General features: G+C 39.6%; 1 pseudogene; it reads left to right on the top strand.

Moving 5' to 3' along the window:
- The window catches only part of LOC138432370 (serine/threonine-protein kinase Nek4-like), a 97,900-nt pseudogene extending 85,052 nt beyond the window's left edge, over positions 1 to 12,848 (top strand).
- Positions 12,849 to 13,394: the final 546 nt, after the last annotated feature.

The following is a 13,394-nucleotide window of genomic DNA, read 5'->3' as shown; positions in this document are numbered from 1 at the left end:
GGCCCTACAACCTTGAGCAAGTCACATAATCTCTTATGTTACTGGTCACTGAATGCTTTTGGATAATAGAGAAAATAATAACCACTCTTTCTATAACACCAAGTGGTTCTAAAGATCAAATGAAACAATGAATGCAAAAGTAGTTTGAAACTAAATTGCTGTACAGATTTAAAATATTTTTTATTTTTTCTAAAATCATTTTAATAGATTAATAGATTATGCTTTAGGTTAGGCATTTTCCTCTTCCCATTATTGTTATCATTATTTTTTTACAGCATCACCTTTTAGGATTTGAAATAGCTTAACTGGAATTCCATCACGTCCACTAGTTTTGTTCATAGCGATGCTTGCTAAGACCCACTTGACTTCACATGCCAGGATGTCTGGCCCCAGGTGAGTGATCACACCATCATGATTATCTGGGTCGTGAAGATCTTTTTTGTTCAGTTCTTCTGTGTATTCTTGCCACCTCTTAATATCTTCTGCTTCTGTTAGGTCCATACCATTTCTGTCCTTTATCGAGCCCATCTTTGCATGAAATGTTTCCTTGATATCTCTCACTTTCTTGAAGAGATCTCTAGTCTTTCTCATTCTATTGTTTCCCTCTATTTCTTTGCATTGATCACTGAGGAAGGCTTTCTTGTCTCTCCTTGCTATTCTTCAGAACTCTGCATTCAAATGAGCATATCTTTCCTTTCCTCCTTTACCTTCAGCCTCTCTTCTTTTCTCAGCTATGTGTAAGGCCTCCTCAGATCACCATTTTGCCTTTTTGCATTTCTTTTTCTTTGGGATGGTCTTTATCACTGCCTCAGTACAATGTCATGAATCTCTGTCCATAATTCTTCAAGGACTCTGTCTATCAGATCGAATCCCTTGAATCTATTTGTCACTTCCACTGTATAATCATAAGGGATTTTATTTAGGTCATACCTGAATGGTCTAGTGTTTTCCCTACTTTCTTCAACTTAAGTTGAATTTAGCAATAAGGAGTTCATGATCTGTGCCACAGTCATCTCCTGGTCTTGTTTTTGCTGACTGTATAGAGCGTCTCCATCTTTGGCTGCAAAGAATATAATCAATCTGATTTTGGCATTTACCATTTGGTGATGTCCATGTGTAGAGTATTCTCTTGTGTTGGACTAAAAAGAAAGCTGAGCAAAGAAGCATTGATGCTTTTGAACTATGGTGTTGGAGAAGACTATTGAGTCCCTTGGACTGCAAAGAGATCCAACCTGTCCATCCTAAAGGAAATCATTGAAAAGATTCATTGAAAGGCCTGATGTTGAAGCTGAAACTCCAATACTTTGGCTGCCTGATGTGAAGCACTGACTCATTTGGAAAGATCCTGATGCTGAGAATGATTGAAGGTTGGAGGAAAAGGGGATGACAGAGGATGAGATGGTTGGATGGCATCACCGACTCAATGGGCATGAGTTTTGAGTAAGCTCCGGGAGTTGATAATGGACAGGGAAGACTGGTGTGCTGCAGTCCATGGGAATGCAAGGAGTCAGACACGACTGAGCTACTGAACTGAACTGATTATTATTTAAAAAAAATACTTGCAGGTATGATGCATGATACAAGATGCTTGGGGCTGGTGCACTGGGGTGACCCAGAGGGATGGTACAGGGAGGGAGGTAGGAGGGGAGTTCAGGATGGGAAACATGTGTATACCCGTGGTGGATTCATGCTGATGTATGGCAAAACCAATACAATATTGTAAAGTAATTAGCCTCCAACTAAAATAAATAAATTTATATTTAAAAAAAATACTTACTCTATAGGACATATTGTGTTAGTCACTCAGTCGTGTCTGACTCTTTGCGACCCCATGGACTACAGCCCACCAGGCACCTCTGCCCAAGAGATTCTCCAGGCAAGAATACTGGAGTGGGTTGCCTTTCTGTTCTCAGGGGATCTTCCAGATTCAGGGATCGAACCTAGGTCTCCTGCATTGCAGGCAGATTCTTTACCATCTGAGCCACCAAGGAAGCCTCAAGGGTAAAATAAAAGGATTCAATACTAAAGTAACTGAATAAGATAGCTATTATTCCTAACCTTTTCTCTTTGCATTCTTCCTATTTCTTCCAGCACATTATTCTAATAAAGCTATCTTTTCCAACATGTAAAATGCATTCACAATCTTGAATAAAGGAAGACAGGCAGCATAATAAAAATGTATTAAAAATGTATATCTAAAGATCAGGATGAACGATGAGTGATTTGTAGTACAACCTGCCATCAAAAGTACTGAACGCTGGGGAATGTCTAAGACATGTGTAAGAATCAATATTAAAACCATACTTAGCACAGTCTAAGAGGGCAATAGTGACATTCAGCATAACATTTTACAATTTGCTAATGGATTAGAAAGGCGACTGTCATTTTGAACTCCTTAGCAACAAAATCCACTTTATTCTGTAAGTTGTAAATAAAAGAATGTCATAGTATTAACATACTTCTCAAGTTAGACTGATATTCATGGCATGTGACTGACAGAGTGTTTTTCCCTATGTTTCTTATATCTTTGTTTATTTGTTTTGGTAAAAAATCTGAGTTTAATTTAATTTTCATTATAAAATCAATAATAATGATAATCATAGGGTCTCTTTGAGTTTTATAATTGACCAAGAGGTAATATTCAGTTGTTGAATACAATTTAAGTTGGCATGATTGATTTCAAAGCCATCCAACATTTGAACTTTTGCAAGTTAACATAAACAAGAGTGAGGTATGGAAGTGATAAAAATAAGAAAAGTACTTGGTAAAAATGAGTATTTCCTTATTGACCCTAAAATCACATAATCTCTTCTTAAGGTTTAAAATTTTTTTTTTTGTTTGTTTATATGGGTTTAGTGGAAAGCAAGCCTTAAAGAATATATCTGAAAGTGATCATCCTGGCTATATCTTATAGAATTGTTATTGGTAGCTATTTCTATTTTTGCTAATCCTTTGAAATATATTTTTCTGTTATTACAAGTACTATATGTATCAAAGACATACTAAGTATATATCATTCTGTTTTATTCTATATCTATTGATTTTCATCTATCTGGCAAATACTTTCAATTACTAATATTCTATTGATAAGATGAAAATTACTGTTAGTGCACTTAATATATATTTATACATTTGTATTGCATCTCACAAAACCATGAGATGGTTTTTCTTCCTGTCTTTAACAGTCATCTCTCTCTCCCAAACCTGTAAAATGCCTTGAAAATTGGTAAATTCAATAAAACTACCTTGAGTTGGAATCTGACACTCAAAGTACATTTCTTGCTCATCCTGGCCACTGTTGTTATACTTGGAAGACAGTTACTATAAGAAGAGAGGCAAAAGGCCCAACAGAAAATTTGTGCAACTATCTTTTATTAACAGTTAAATGGCAGATATAGCAGTAACAGCCAAATTTAAACAATCGTACTAAATCTAACCCAGTCTTCTGGATGTGGGAGAAAAGACTGCTGAAAATATGAGATGAAATGAAGAGAAAGTATAGAATGCTTTGACTAAACACACACACACAGATACAGAATGAATTATATACATATTGATGATTTTTTTTTTCCTTTCTTGCCTTATTCTGCCTTGTTCCTTTTGGATTCCACTGATACCAAATCCGAACTCTCCTTTTCTTGGTCTGCAAAAAGAAATATAAATAATTGCAATACAAACTATGCTCGATGTCCTTCAGCAGGCTAAGCCTTTTGTATGAACCTGATAATTGCCACATTTCTACCTCTCTCACTTCCTTTTCGCTGGTGTTCGTATGAAACCTGAAAGCAATCCAGTGAGTTAGCAAGCAAATACATCAGTCCCATTTGTCCTGCACGTTGGAGTGACAGGATCATTTTCAGGACTGACTTAGCTATTCAGTTATAAAGGTGTAGAATCCCAGGTGAAAGCCTGCTCTGCAGCCTGAGGTCTGTGTTGACCTCAAACCAATTATTCAACATCCCAAAGCCTGAGGTGGAAACTGAAGACATGGATAAAAATCCTGTAGGATTACTAATAAGATTAGAGATAATGTTTGTAAAGTTCTTTCAGTTAGTGCTGGGCATACAGGGGGCAGCTGGTGAAAAATGGCTAATATTATTAAAAAGAAACACTGTAATTAGAGACGCAAGTTTGAAGATGATATTTAAAATATTTTAGGCCTAGGAATAGCAAAGACTTTGTTTCATGTTTGAGGGCCTCTAGAGTAAGAAACACTATGCAGACAGAGTTAAAGACTGTCCTTGACTGCCTGCCTTCTGTAATACTTGCTTCCTGCTATTGATTTCACAAGCACGGCACAAGCCCGTGGAAAGAAGAGGTAACAATGGTTTTAAAATAAAATGTAATATTGCTTTTGAGATTTTTGTTTGTTTGGGTGCTAGCTTACAAAATATGTCAAGGATTGTATAAAATTTGTAATATGTTTTCAAACATCTCCAGGAGAGATGAGATAATCACAGTATATGGTATATTTGTCCATCCCTAAATCAAGAGTGAAGAGCTACCCAATTATCAAACTAATAAAGGTAGTGTTCACTGTGCCAGGTATTGCTCTAAGATCTTCATATAAATTGTTGTATTTCATTTGGTGATCACCTGAATTTTATTCTTCTATTTTTAACATTGGGTGATGAGATTTGTAGAGATAGTTATGGAAGGATTTAGTACAATTCATTCTGCCTTTTTCTGTATTTTTCACCTTTGTCAATGGTCCCTCCAATATTACAACCCGGGATTCCTAAAGTTATTTTGGTGCCAACCACCCTCTCTTAATTCTTTTTACTTTAAAAGTCTTTAATCCTACAGATGTCCCTCTAGGTATCTTAGTATAATGACCATTCTTTCAGTTTTTGTTTTTTGCAGTATCAGATCCTTCCACCTTCAGTCTTTCTCCACGTGGTTGTTGCAGTTATTTTCATAGAGAAGTAAGTTCTTGTCACTTCTCTGATTTAAAGCTTCTGCTCACTGCTTAGCAAGGCTTCAGTGGCTCTTCACCACCAGCATTTTTCCACACCCTGATGCTCAGTGCCAGCCACTCCCCACACTACCTCCCACTTTACTTCAAGCTTTAATTCATCCATTATACACAAACATGCTCTGTATCCTTGCTGTAATTATCCCCTAAACACAATACCAAGTCTTGTCATTTGTATTTGTTTGGACTACCCTCAAAACTACTTGTAGACTTTCCCTGATTCAACCACATTTTAAATTGGATTCTTTGTGACTCTAGGATGGATATCTTTCTCTACGAGGCTTATTGGGGCGGTTTTCAGCAGCGCTGCATGTCAGAGATGGAGAAAGCAGTATTGTTAAGAGGAGAGGTTGAAATGCAGTACAGATGAAAAGAACCCTTAGCCAATCTAACTGAGTGAGCAGATCACAGAACAGTATTCAATAAAGGTTTTCTCTGAGGAAGAAGCATAATCTTGGGCAGAGCAGACCTCTTTGGCCAAGATAATTCCTGGAGAAGGATAGATACAGAACTGTAGCAGCCCAGGATCAGGGATGATGGGGATCGCAGACCCAAAGGAGTTTCTGAGTGGCCCAGTACAGCACCCACTACACCCCCATAGGGGTTATTCCTTCAGCGCTTGTCATCTGTACTCAGTCATAGCTGAATCTCTTTTCAGGCTGTGAACTCTCTCGCATGGCTGTGTTTATGTCTTTAGGAGCCATCCCAGTTTGCAGTACAGTGCCTGGTGCCTTGGAAGCTTTTAAAAGGACACCGACTTGCGACAGAATGAAATGCCATACACCTGGAGTCGTAATACCTGATGCTGTATGCTTCCTTGTAAAACCTGTACAGATTGTCTGTCTTAGAAGTTTTAATTAGCATTGCTATTTGGTTAAATTGGCTTTCAAGGAGATAAAGGGAGAGATGCTGAGAAGAGGTTTAGTTTGTAAAGAAGTCTGTACAATGGAAAAAGCTATTTCACAGGCACAGTAGATTACCAACATCAATTAGATATCAGAAAGAGGAAGATTTTTTAAAAATACATATTTGAGAGAAAGGGCAATTGAAGACTCTTAATTTGAACATTGGGGAGAACTGGAGTGAGATATGAACCACAGGGATAAATTACTGGAAAATATTTAGAATCAGCTGAGCTCAGGGCTGCAAATCAAACACCTCAGACACTATTGCAAAACCACTGCCATGATGGAAATAAATAAATTGTCAAGTAGCTACTTGACTGGTTAATTCAGTAAAATATATTGATATTTCAGTTGGTATAGGGACAGTTATGTCTCTCTAAGGAAAAAAGTATATATACGTGGCCTGCCCTTCACAGACATGGCACGTTGAAGCCTCACAGTAAGTGTTTGTTCGCTACCTTTTTTCCCATAAAGGTAAAGGTTTTAAGTCTGCCTTACCTTTCATTTCAAAGGTGTGCTAAAGTAACTGGTGTTAGACATCCAGGGGTCCTCTACTGCCCATATGGCGCCTCTCACAAGAGGCTATATAGTCACGTACTTGACTCAGCCTGAACTTCAGGAAACGAAAACAGATCTCTCTCTCCTATTTTTCCTATCTGAGTAGATTTCTTGTACATATATTTTGCTTTGCCCTTTCTCCTATTCACACAGGTAATGTGGTCTTTAAAAAAAAACTTAATACAAAAAGATCTTGCCTACAGTGCATGTGTATATTGGAGGTAGAATTAAGATACACCTCTTTTCTCACATCAAGAATAAAATGAGTTATGATTTGAGTCAACAGTGTTTAGTATCAATATCTTGCAGAGCAGTACACTAGAAAACATGCTGGAGAATGATGAATAAAACAGGACTATTGAGAAGGAAGACAAATCACTAGCAGTAGTGGCAGAAGAATGAAGCAAGTGTATGGTTTAGGTGGAATTAAGATGCTATGACAACAAGGAGGTGGGGATGATAGCTTTTGACCTAAGGGAAATTAGAAGATGTGGTTCTTTTCGGACCTTGTGAGTGTCCTAATCATTAGTTAACTGACCCCTGCATGTAGAATCTGTGTTGTTGGCTCTGTATGTGTTTCCTAGTAATTAATACGCATTTTTCCAGTTAATTTTGTGTACCTTCCATCTGTGCCTTTTTAGATGCAGAGAAATTATTTTAGAATGATCACACACACACACACACACACACACACACACACACACACACCAGTCTCAGGAATGCCAGTTTTATAAAGACCGAAAGTTGACTGAAAGGAAATCAAGCAGTGGGACACACATCACAGTATTGAATGTGGCTTAGAGTCCAGCAATTAGAAATGTGGCAGAAAATTGCTGGGAAAAAAAAAAAAAGTCAAGTTACAAGAGTAATTTTGAGGGAATTTGGTCAGAAAGCAAATTTCTAAATCTAAGATTCAGCTCAAGCATGATAGAACTAGTATGACATAGCAGCGATAGTGACAGAACCTAAGACAATGACTATCGGAGGCCGTTTCAAGTCATCTGCAATGTAACAATCATGAGGAAAGTTTAGAACCACTGCAAAAATTCCATTAGAATTTGGAGTTTGCGTCAAGAAATTGACTACAAAATGGGATGGAGAGAAGCTTAGATGAACTGAAGATAAAATAGTCTGAAACTGAAAAGTCAAAAAGCAACTGTTTTGCAGAGTTGCAGAAGGATGCACATCATACTGAAGGAATGTGTGAAGGAAGTCAAGTGCTCATGTATTGTTTTTTTCCGTAACATCCTCATCCTTCTTACTACCCTCCAATGGCTAGGTAGCAGGAAAAGAAAGCAAAGTATAGTTTTCTTTGCTAATCTCAGTACAATCCAATCAGTAATTTTTTTTTTCTTTTTACCTTGCAAAATGTGTCTTCTTGGATGATGCAAATTCATCATTGTTCTATTCTCTAAGATGTCAACTGGGTGCAGAACAGTAGAAGCATAGTGTATGGCAAGATCTTGTAACACTGGGAAAAGGGTCTTCTTCTGCTAATTTATATATGCCCTGGTTGTTATGCTAATGTATTATTTATCTAAGCTGTTGTTTTGCCTAACTGAGTTGGCAGTGGCTGCTGATTTCTGCTGCAGATGATTTCTTATTCTGTCTTATTTTCTTGTGTCTTGGAACCCTCCCAGTTGAATTAACCTTTTGAATTTCTGCTGCTTCTCTCATCTTACCCATAGTCTGATGGCAGAATCTACTTAGGTATCCCTTTACCCTCAACCACAGGAGGCCTTTTTATCATCTGTAGCAGCAGCAGCAGCAGCAGCAGCATGCTCTCTTCAGGTGGTGCAGTTGGTAAGGAATCAGCCTGCAATGCAAAAGACACAAGAGACACAGGTTCCATCCCTGGGTTGGAAAGATCATCTGGAGGAGGGCATGGAAACCCACTCCAATATTCTTGCCTGGAGAATCCCATGGACAGAGAAGCCTTGCATGCTACAGTCCAGGGGTCGCAAAGAGTCAGACACAACTGAGCCAAGAGCACGCACACATGCCAGTGACATTCAGGAACAGAGAGGTGTTCGGAAGTATAGGTTAGATCTTCTCTTTGCCTGACAACCTCCCAGCTACACCAAGCCCTCCAAAGCTAGCTCAGAGATACTCTCTTTAGGAGGCTGCTCTCCACCTCCCACATGGGTGGCTGGGAAATTCCACCTACAGAGTTGACCTCACACCATACTGAACCTTGCTGTTCCAACCCCTATGTGCTTTGCAATTCCATGACTGGAAAATTAGAGTAGGTGGCTATTCTTATATACATTTCTTCAGTCTCCTTACTTGGCTACCATTCTCTCCTAAATTTCAATGAAATTGGAAGTGGTGGGATTTTCATTTATTTCTCCCACTTGTCTTCCTCGGACATCTACTAAGTCAACTCTGTCATCTAAGCACTCAAGTCTAGACAATAATATATTCAACGGGAAGTTGGAAAGATAATGTTTTCTCTCACAGCAATGCCTGGTTTTTAAGCCTATAGCCTAAAATTTTGTTTTGATCTATAAAAAATAATTTATCAACTACTACTTAATGTTTTTAACAGGACAAAGTAGTATCACTGGATATATGTCATTTATTTCTCCTGTCACTTTTATCACTATAGAATAACATAAAACTTCCAATCCAGTATGTTCTGTCCCTGTATTGAAGCTCATGAGTATCTTAAAAAAGAAATAGTTCTAGATAGAATGTAAGTTTCAGTCAGTTCAATTCAGTCGCTCAGTCGTGTCCGAATCTTTGCGACCCCATGAATCGCAGCACACCAGGACTCCCTGTTCATCACCATCTCCCGGAGTTCACTCAGACTCACGTCCATCGAGTCCGTGATGCCATCCAGCTATCTCATCCTCGGTCGTCCCCTTCTCCTCCTGCCCCCATCCCTCCCAGCATCAGAGTCTTTTTCCAATGAATCAACTCTTCGCATGAGGTGGCCAAAGTACTGGAGTTTCAGCTTTAGCATCATTCCTTCCAAAGAAATCCCAGGGCTGATCTCCTTCAGAATGGACTGGTTGGATCTCCTTGTACTCCAAGGGACTCTCAAGAGTCTTCTCCAACACCACACTTCAAAAGCATCAATTCTTCGGTGCTCTGCCTTCTTCACAGTCTAACTCTCATATCCATACGTGACCACAGGAAAAACCATAGCCTTGACTAGACGGACCTTAGTCAGCAAAGTAATGTCTCTGCTTTTGAATATACTATCTAGGTTAGTCATAACTTTTCTTCCAAGGAGTAAGCATCTTTTAATTTCATGGCTGCAATCACCATCTGCAGTGATTTTGGAGCCCCAAAAAATAAAGTCTGACACTGTTTCCTGTTTCCCCATCTATTTCCCATGAAGTGATGGGACCAGATGCCATGATCTTCGTTTTCTGAATGTTGAGCTTTAAGCCAACTTTTTTACTCTCCTCTTTCACTTTCATCAAGAGGTTCATTAGTTCCTCTTCACTTTCTGCCATAAGGGTGGTGTCATCTGCATATCTGAGGTTATTGATATTTCTCCCGGCAATCTTGATTCCAGCTTGTGTTTCTTCCAGTCCAGTGTTTCTCATGATGTACTCTGCATATAAGTTAAAGAAGCAGGGTGACAATATACAGCCTTGATGTATTCCTTTTCCTATTTGGAACCAGTCTGTTGTTCCATGTCCAGTTCTAACTGTTGCTTCCTGACCTGCATACAGATTTCTCAGGAGGCAGGTTAGGTGGTCTGGTATTCCCATCTCTTTCAGAATTTTCCACAGTTTATTGTGATCCACACAGTCAAAGGCTTTGCATAGTCAATAAAGCAGAAATAGATGTTTTTCTGGAACTCTCTTGCTTTTTCTATGATCCAGCAGATGTTGGCAGTTTGATCTCTGGTTCCTCTGCCTTTTCTAAAACCAGATTGAACATCAGGCAGTTCATGGTTCACATATTGCTGAAGCCTGCCTTGGAGAATTTTGAGCATTCCTTTACTAGCATGTGAGATGAGTGCAATTGTGCAGTAGTTTGAGCATTTTTTGGCATTGCCTTTCTTTGGAATTTTAGTGAAAACTGACCTTTTCCAGTCCTGTGGCCATTGCTGAGTTTTCCAAATTTGCTGGCATATTGAGTGCAGCACTTTCACAGCATCATCTTTCAGGATTTGAAATAGCTCAACTGGCATTCCGTCACCTCCACTAGCTTTGTTCGTAGTGATGCTTTCTAAGGCCCACTTGACTTCACTTTCCAAGATGTTTGGCTCTAGATTAGTGATCACATCATCATAATTATCTGGGTCATGAAGATCTTTTTTGTACAGTTCTTCCGTGTATTCTTGCCACCTCTTCTTAATACCTTCTGCTTCTGTTAGGTCCAGACCATTTCTGTCCTTTATCGAGCCCATCTTTGCATGAAATGTTCCCTTGGTATCTCTAATTTTCTTGAAGAGATCTCAGGTCTTTCCCATTCTGTTCTTTTCCTCTATTTCTTTGCATTGATTGCTGAAGAAGGCTTTCTTATATCTTCTTGCTATTCTTTGGAACTCTGCATTCAGATGCTTATATCTTTGCTTTTCTCCTTTGCTTTTCACCTCTCTTCTTTTCACAGCTATTTGTAAGGCCTCCCCAGACAGCCATTTTGCTTTTTTGCATTTCTTTTCCATGGGGATGGTCTTGATCCCTGTCTCCTGTACAATGTCACGAACCTCATTCCATAGTTCATCAGACACTCTATCTATCAGATCTAGGCCCTTAAATCTATTTCTCACTTCCACTGTATAATCATAAGGGATTTGATTTAGGTCATACCTGAATGGTCTAGCGGTTTTCCCTACTCAGTAAACAGTAACCAAACAAATGTCGTACAATATACTTTTTTTCATAAAGCGTGTAAGATAGCCCATAGCAGCAATGAGGCAGTGGGCTGGGCCTTGAGCCTGACACCCAGGCCAGGCCTCCTCAGCCACCGCTAGCACCATATGGTCTCTGGCACCTCAGCGTCCTGACTGTGGGTGGGATCAGTGTGGGGAGGTGACTGTGACAGTCCAGCGGGAATGGCGTTATGTCATCGAAAAGCTAAAGCTCCAAAATGCCTCAGCTGAGAGCACCAAGTTTCTGGAGAGAAAGCTCAGTTCTTGTCTCAGCTGAAGGACCCAATGCTGTCACCTACGAAGAGCCGTGGGAAGGAGGGGCCACCTGTTGAACATCTTCATGGGCTTCTGCAAAGGAGGTGCTCCGTACCGAAAACTCTAAGAGCAGAAGGGGAAGCTTCTGCCTGAGAGTTTTATGGTGGGCTTCCCTGGTGGCTCAGATGGTAAAGAATCTGCCTGCAATGCAGTAGACCTGGGTTTGATCCCTGGGTCCGAAAGATCCCCTGGAGAAGGGAATGACAACCCACTCCAATATTCTTGCCTGGAGAATCCCATGGACAGAGGAGCCTGGTGGGCTATAGTCCATGAGGTCGCAAAGAGTTGGGCATGATTGAGTGACAAACACTTTCATTTTCTCATTGGTGGTAGAGTGGTTTGTTCAGATTCTCATGGCCCTGCAGTACTTACATGAAAAATACTTCCTTCATTGAGCTCTGCAAGATCAAAATGTCTACCTAACAAGAGCAAAACATCATCAAAGAGGGTGAATTAGGGATTTCCTGAGTGCTTGAGAACCACTGTGGCATGGCTGGAACACTTATTGGTGCATGAGTTGTTTGAGCCCTGAATTGTTCTCAAAGAAACCCTAAAACTAAAAGTCTGATATTTGGGCTATGAGATGCTGTGTTTATGAAATGGCAATCCTGGAAATGTGCTTTCAATGCAAAAGACATGAATTCTTTGGTTTATTGAATTATTGAAGGAGCTGCCACTGATGCTGAAAGATTACAGCCCAGAGTTGATAGAATTGATAAGAACCATGCTGAGCAAAAAACCTGAAGAAAGACCTTTTTGTGAGGAACATCCCTGACACAGCCTTACATAAAGCACCAAATATCCTTGTTTTTGGAGGCCACAAAGAAAAAAAAAAAAGAAATAACATTAAAGAAGGTGACTCTAAATTCAAGCCTATAGCTACAGTGCTTTCTGGAAAGATTGAATTAAGTCATGAAGTAGTTCACTCTCAATCACACTCTTCTGAGAGCTCTAAGACATATGTAATGGGTGAAGACAAATGTTTGTCCCAAGAGAAACCCATGGTCATTGCTCCTTGAGACACCCACAAGTCTGAAAGACCATGACTACAAACCAGACATAAGCAGTCCTGCAGAATCACTAGCTGTGATTTTAGGGTGAATATTAACATCTTACTTAAAGAAAGATGAAATTAAATGGTCAAGAGAATCAACCAAGACACTGAGATGCCTCTAATGTGCTAGAAGGTAAATGTAACATTTCTCAAGTGAAGGAGAGTCTGAATAATAGCATGAAATCCGGTGTTCAACCTGAAACCTGAATTCCCACATGATCCTCTGAGTATGTCACTGGAGTAATGAATGAGCCAGTGAAGTTTCTGCAGCCCCTAAACAAAGACTAAGATTTACCAAAGGACTAGAATTGAGTTGCTGATGAATGTATTATAGGAAAACAGGATAGAATCCACCCAGGTTTACAGCCATACAGCTCTAGGTCTGAATCTTCCCTGTCTTGACACTAGCTGCATAAGGATAGAGAAACCGTTGAGCCCAATGAGCAAAAGAGACAGTTCTAAGAGACCCTCCTCATCTTTTGCCTTCTCTTCCCACTGTTGGAAAATTGGATGTCACATCAACACAAAAAGATGCTGAAAGCCAAAGTAGAGTGGTCACTGGATCTGTGAGTAGTTCCAGGAACAGTGAGACAACATCATCAAAGGACCAACCATTATCCGCAAGATAGGGAAGGCAACTAAAGCAGTCCCAAGATAAGATCTTGCCCATAGGCCCTTCAGTGAGGAAAGCTCCTCAGAGAGACAATGTGTGAGTTTCCTTTCCTGAGCAACGCTGTAGTCAGAAGACAAGCA

This window comes from Ovis canadensis, chromosome 2 (assembly GCF_042477335.2).
Source record: "Ovis canadensis isolate MfBH-ARS-UI-01 breed Bighorn chromosome 2, ARS-UI_OviCan_v2, whole genome shotgun sequence".
Lineage (NCBI taxonomy): Eukaryota > Metazoa > Chordata > Mammalia > Artiodactyla > Bovidae > Ovis > Ovis canadensis.
The sequence above is the reverse complement of the archived record's forward strand: the minus strand, read 5'-3'. Positions and strand labels throughout refer to the sequence as shown.